The following is a 7148-nucleotide window of genomic DNA, read 5'->3' on the forward strand; positions in this document are numbered from 1 at the left end:
TCTCAAAAGAAATCTCAATCGTTGTACTGTTGATATTTGGCTCTTTTGACTAATGAGTTTGCCGACCCCTGGCCTAGCCAATGGCAGCCAGGGACCATTCTGCATGCCCCACCTCTCCATGTCAGTGAAACCACTCACCACAGAATTCATCAGCACATTAACAATCCAGATTTTTGTTTCATAACCACACTGAAACTGAAAGCTGGCAATCCAATTAAGAAATATTGGGTATAATAGAAAAAATAGAGCTTCTATTTATAGATATGGGAAATCCCTAACTCTGGAGAACAGAATTGTTCCAGGTGGAAGTATTATTATTTTGCCATATGTAGGAAAGTGGTCTCTTACTGGATTGTAGTGATGGATCCCATTGGCTGAATTCAGTATCAGCTCAACATTTATGAGCATTTTTTTTGCCAGTGTTTAGGGGAAACACTGTTTTGTTTTTCTGCCCTGGATCTTAATGTTGGACAGACCATGAGCATTATCAGATTATCCCTAGAAACGGTAGTTTGACTTCACCTGTCCTGCATCCCCCCAATACCATCACTAGGGTTGCCAGCTCCAGGATGGGAAATACCAGGAGATTTGGGGGGGTGGAGCCTGAGGAGGGCAGGGTCTGGGGAGGGGAGGGACTTCAATGCCATAGAGTCCAATTGCCAGAGCGGCCATTTTCTCCAGGTGTACTGATCTCTGTCAGCTGGAGATCAGTTGTAATAGCAGGAGATCCCCAGCTAGTACCTGGAGGTTGGCAACCCTAACCATCACCCATAAGGGTTAACTTCTTGAAAATTCAACCACCCTTGGCCCAAACAAACATGCCTTGGAACAAGCAAGGGTTCTAGCTGTAGATGCCAGAAACAGCCACACAAAACATTCTCACAAAACAATCTGGAAAACAGATTGACCACAATGAAAACAATACTCACCATACCAAAGACTGCATAGTCAGGTCATGTAATTCACAGTAATCAGTGAGAGTTACATCAAGAGGAAGAGGTTAGCTTGTCAAGGTCTTCTACACGTGCGCCTACAGAACATCTGATGAGGGTTTGCCAGTTCTGCTGACTGCACAGGCTCAGGACCCCTCCAAACATTCTGAGCCAGAGAAGAACTTCTGAGTTAAACGGTGCTCAACTTTCAACACAGCTGAGCATTATGAGCTGGACACATTTGTGCACCACCGCGAGTAATTACAAACTTAGATGACTAAATGACACGTGCGTGGTTTTAATGGGGCAGGAACCTCTGGATCTACGAGATGAGAAAAGCAATTCAAAGAAAGAACGCCTATTCCCTGGGAGCAGAGCTTCTGATTTCTTGGCTTCTCGGAAACTGAAGCCCCTGTGATTCCACACCAGAAAGGTGTGATGATGGTTGCATTATTTAAATTCCTTAATTTATTAGGTGTAGTGACACTCCCTCATGCTGGAAGACCTGAAAACGGGGTACAAGCAGGTGTGCGGGTGTATGAATTTTAAGTCTTCCATTATTATCCTCTGCTAGTGAATATCGGAGGTTTACTGAGGGAGAAGGTAAGTTTACATTATGTACATTTAAATGCTGAAATATCCATTTGTTTTATACCAGAGAATGGGGAAGCTATAGGGAAAGAATTGGAAACAGAGGCAAAAGAGTGGAAATAGGGATAAGCCAATACAGCTATTTTCATTTCTTTTTTATTCCTTGTGTTGCTGTTGTCGTTGATTCTGGATCACCACATTTTTGTTGCTGTTGCTGAAGAGCCTGTTTTCTTCATGCCATTTTGATGCGTTTGACACATACGTAACATTGAGAATGTGTACATTTTTACAGGGGAAAAATTCAGTGTGAGGAAACCATCAACGGTGTGAAACCAAAGACTCGCAGGTTCAGTTCTCACAGCGGAGAAGCCAAACAGAATGGGCTCACTGGGATATTCCCCAGAGAACCAGCAAGCTTGTGAAATTCTCCGTGTCATCCTAGCAGAGACTGACTCTAGTCTAAGTCAATTTACTTCAAGGGAACTTTGATGGAAGTAACTCTGCATAGGACTGCATTGTTAGTCTCATCATTTTCAAGGGACTTTAAAAGCCAATCACATCACAAAGTGCCCACGCATGTAATGAACGGTGCCATCTAGCATTATTTAAATAATTCCCTCCTAATAAGAGAGAAAGGCCTAGTGGTATGAGCTAACACTGTCACTGCCACCAAGACTAGATGAATTCATTCCATCGTATTCCCCATTACTATGTATGGGTGTGAAAGCTGGACAGTGAAGAAAGCTGATAGGAAGAAAATAGATTCCTTTGAAATGTGGTGTTGGAGGAGAGGGTTACGGATTCCGTGGACTGCCAAAAAAACCAACCAGTGGGTTATAGATCAAATCAAGCCTGAACTGACCCGAGAAGCTAAAATGACTAAACTGAGGCTATGGTATTTTGGTCACATTATGAAAAGGCAAAAGTCACTGGAAAAGACTGTCATACTAGGAAAAGTTGAGGGCAGCAGGAAAAGAGGAAGACCCAACAAGTGATGGACTGACTCAATACAGGAAGCCACAGCCCTCAATTTGCAAGATCTGAGCAAGGCTGTCAAAGATAGGACATTTTGGAGGGCTTTCATTCACGGGGTCGCCATGAGTCGGAAGTGACTTGACGGCACTTAACACAAGCACACATGAGCTAACAGAGGCGTCCTATTATGGGTCTATCAGTGGCTATGTGTGTGTGTGCATGCCATCAAGTCACAGCTGACTTATGGCAACCCCCTAGAGTTTTCGAGGCAAGAGACATTCAGAGGTGATTTGCCACTGCCTGCCTCTGTGTGGGCTGAGAGAGTTCTGAGAGAACTATGACTGGCCCAAGGTCACCCAGCAGGCTTTATGTGGAGGGGTGGGGAATCGAACCCGGTTCCCCAGATTAGAGTCTGCCACTCTTAACCACTACATCTCACTAGCTATCAGTGACTATCAGTTCTTAATTCCTTTAGTAAGCCATAGCTTTTGGCGTTACACTATTAATTAGTGATGGCTAGAACCACTCCCTGCCTCCTTTCCTGGATCATTCTCTGAGCAAAAATGAATCCACTTTTTTTCTGAATTAATAATTTGCCTAGGAATACCTACCCTGCACCCTTGCTAGGTGCACTGTTTCCAAGCTAGTAAGAGAAATCATGCACAGTAGTTTCTACGATGCTCATCTATCTCTTAGAGGAGGGCAGGGAGCTGTTCCTGTTGGCAGCAGAGGATAGGATTCACAATAATGGGTATAAATTACAGACAGAAAGGTACCGGCTGGATATTAGGAAAAATGTTTTTACAGTAAGAGTTGTTCAACAGTGGAATCAGCTACCTGTGGCTGTGGGGGGGGGTGAGCTCCCCTCACTGGCAGTCTTTAAGGAGAGGCTGGACAAGCACTTGTCAGGGATGCTCTAGGATGATCCTGCATTAAGCAGGGGGTTGGACTAGATGGCCTGTACGGCCCCTTCCAACATGATTCTATGAATCTATTCTATGATTCTAAGAATGGGTCCAGGTATGCAACAATGCTCAAGCTCAAAAGGCTGGGAATGTGCTTCTCACACTGTGCAACTTTGCAAAAAGCACAGGCCTGGTCCTACTGATGTTAGTGCAAATAGCATTGCTTGATTCCCTGCCAGTTTTGCCCCCACCCTTTTTTGGAATACAGTCACTACTTCTCTGACATCTTCATTTGGAGAATACCGTTGATCGGTCCCCTCTTCTATAGTGTATGTTCCACATTAAGTCATTATCTATGCTGTTCACTCCATTAATTCTGCTAGTTTTATTAGCAAAGTTCTGCCGCCTAGTCCTGTAACTGTGACAAGCATTTCGAAAAGCTAATCTGACAGATAATGACTCCATTAAGGGTTGAATACTAATTGGTTTACATCAGGGGCCTGGAATTAATTGATGTAAATAAATTAGCACCTGAGCATGCATCACCCTTGCTTTGGATTTTCCTAAATACCAAGGATTTTTTTTTTAAACACCTTGTATTTTCAGCAAAATGCAACTGAATATAAACAGACAGGACAAGTAATTAAAATGTGGCAAGAAAATCTGCCAGCAAAGGTTTAATATTGTTTCCCAACTGATCTGAAGCAGGCAGCGGGGTGGTGTGTGTGTGGAGGAGATGGCAGAGCGCGTTACTTACACGTTTTGTGGAAGTTTTGATGACTTGTTCAAACATGGGGTTTCCCCCCCTTAACTTCCAAGGCACATCATTATCATTATTATTTTTATTATTGCAAATATGTACCACTAATAAATGGGACTGCTTCTAAAAGAGCAGCTACTCTATTACTCACCTCTCAGCTGTTAAAATGGCAAATTATTACCTACCGTTGGAATTAATAAATCTTATTGTGGTTTGGTTTTGTTTTCAAAGGGGAAAATAGCACCAGGAAGAGCTTCACCGGGCGGTGTGCTAAAAAATAATAGCAGCTTGTTGAAACTGGGTGATCCTGCAGGACAAGAACATTTTCTTTTTCAAACATTTCTGAAGCAGTAAATTGGTTAAAGATTATATTCTGACAGATTTTCTTCTTCTTCAGACACCTAACATTTCACTTTTATTAGTTGTTGTGGGGGCGTATAACTGAAGTGCAGCCTAGGAATATTTTGTAATTTAGAGCAATGATGAGGGAAAATAAGAAGGCTGTTTATCCTGGAAATATTCGTTCTCCCTGCAATGAGCAAATTAAGGCCGAAAGGGCAAACTGCAGAAGACAGCCCTTGGTGGATGCCTGGCAGAAGCACCCTGGAGATACTTGCAGAACAAATCACTCCAGGTGTCTCATGTCAGTGAGTCAAGTTGCATTTGGAGGACAACATACCTTCAGCTTGCAGGCTAAAGAAGCCACACGGCAAGAGAGATTTGAACTCTTCAAGGCAGCCCTATGCTAAGACAGAAAACTCTGACTTGGCTTGGCTATTATGGCCCTATGGAAAGGGAAGGGGTGAATCTGGTGCGCAGTGCAAAATGCACAGCTCTCTGAGCATGATGCACCCTGCCTGCTTTTCTCCCAGGGGGTCTAAAGGTAATACCACTTGGTGGCCTTCATCCATGGGTCACATGAACACATGAAGCTGCCTTATACTGAATCAGACCCTTGGTCCATCGCAATCAGTATTGTCTACTCAGACTGGCAGTGGCTCTCCACAGTCTCAGGCAGAGGTCTTTCACCTCACCTACTTGCCTAGTCCCTTTAACTGGAGATGCCGGGGACTGAACCTGGGACCAGCTACATGCCAAGCAGATGCTCTATCACTGAGCCACAGCCCCTTCCCCATGCTCCCCAGTGCATACTGTACCATCTTGGATCCATTATCATCCCATCATTAAACAACAACACAGCAGAGTTATGGTGTCTTCAAGAAGATGCCCCACAGTAATATTACTCTAGAACACACTAGGTATAGCACCGTCTTACCCATATATGCTCAGGCTCACATTTATAGAGCTGGAAAAGGTACAGAAGAGGGCAACTGGGATGATTAAGAGGTTAGAGCACCTTTCCTATGAGGAAAAGCTGAAGAGCTGGGACTTCTGTGTTTAGAAAAGAGACAACTAAGGAGGAATATGAGAGAAGTTTATAAAACTATGCATGGGGTAGACAGTGTGGGCAGAGAGAACTTTTTCTCCCTCACCCCAAATACTAGAACTTGAGGGCATCCAATGAAGCCAATGGGCAGTAAATTCAAGGAATACTTCTTTACACAACGAGTGATTACAATGTGGAATTTGCTGGCAGAGGATGTAGTGATGGCCACAGGCAGAGACAGCTTTAAAAGGGGAATTCAGGGAGGAAAATCTGTCACTGGTGCCATGGTGACAAAAGGGAACCTCCACTTTCAGAGGCAGTAAACCTCTGGATACTAGTGCCAGGAGGCAACATCAGGGGAAGGCCTCGGCCTCTATGCACTGTTGCTGACTCTCCAGCGGAATTGTTTGGCCACAATGTGAGACGGGATGCTGGACTAGATGGGCCACTGGTCTGATCCAGAAGGGCTCTTCTTGTGCTCTTATAGAAGCAAATCAGTGTCAGGACCAATGGCAGAGGGCGGATTTAACCCCTTGACCTTCTTGGTGCTGGCTGGAACATCTGGAGCAAATCCCCTGGCACCAAATCACTTCACCAGTTTTTCTTCAAATGTCCCTAGTCGTGACAGGGTTAAGGTTAATTTCCCCTTCCTCGCCTTTCCTGTGCTACCAGCCTGTTACAAGAGTTAGGGTTGCCAACCGCCAGGTGCTAGCTGGAGATCTCCTGCTATTACAACTGATCTCCAGCCGAAAGAGATCAGCTCACCTGGAGAAAATGGCCGCTTTGGCAATTGGACTGGCATTGAAGTCCCTCCCCAAACCCCGCCCTCCTTAGGCTCTGCCCCAAAAACCTCCAGGTATTTCCCAACCTGAAGCTGGCAACCCTAACAAGAGTGCCCCTTGCAGGTACTGAACATGCTTCCTGCTCTCTCCCTTTCTTCTGTTCTCCTCTGCATCCCTGGTCTCACTCCCACTGACTTCACATATGTCTGGGCCTGCCTGTCCACCTTCATTGCATGGAGGTTCATTGCCACCCTGCCTACCTACTTGCAATTCTTTGCTGTCTTGAGCCAGACGTTTTGGCCATTTATGCAGGGCTGTTTCCCTCGCGGCCACCCCGCTGACTGCTCCGGTGCTTCGTTTTGATTATGCACATCTTTCCCGACCGTCAGAGGCCGCCTTGCTCTCCCCGTGCGTTTCCGCGCGTTTTGCCCACGTTTTCCGGATTCTCGCTAAAACAGCATCTGAAAAATACAGGCAAAATCCGCGGGGAGAGCGAGGCGACTTCTGACGGTTGGGACAGGCACGCGTGATCGAAACAAAGCACCGGAGCAGTGGGCAGAGTGACCACAAGGGCAACAGCCCTGCAAAAATGGTCTGTAGTTCATCTCCCAGACACAGTTCCATATCGACTGAATAATAGCAACGATGCCAAAGATTTGAATGACCAAGTTTGGTATATCAATTTGTCCAGCTCATAGCACCTGGCTGTCTTACAAATGGAGTGAAGTTTTCCCCAACCGTTCCGTCCCCCCAGCTCAGAATGTTAAAAGAGAGTTGTGTGCATAGGTGACCAGTGGTCTGCAGATCAGGTGCCTA

The sequence above is a fragment of the Euleptes europaea genome, chromosome 13 (genome assembly GCF_029931775.1).
Source record: "Euleptes europaea isolate rEulEur1 chromosome 13, rEulEur1.hap1, whole genome shotgun sequence".
Taxonomy (NCBI): Eukaryota; Metazoa; Chordata; class Lepidosauria; order Squamata; family Sphaerodactylidae; genus Euleptes; species Euleptes europaea.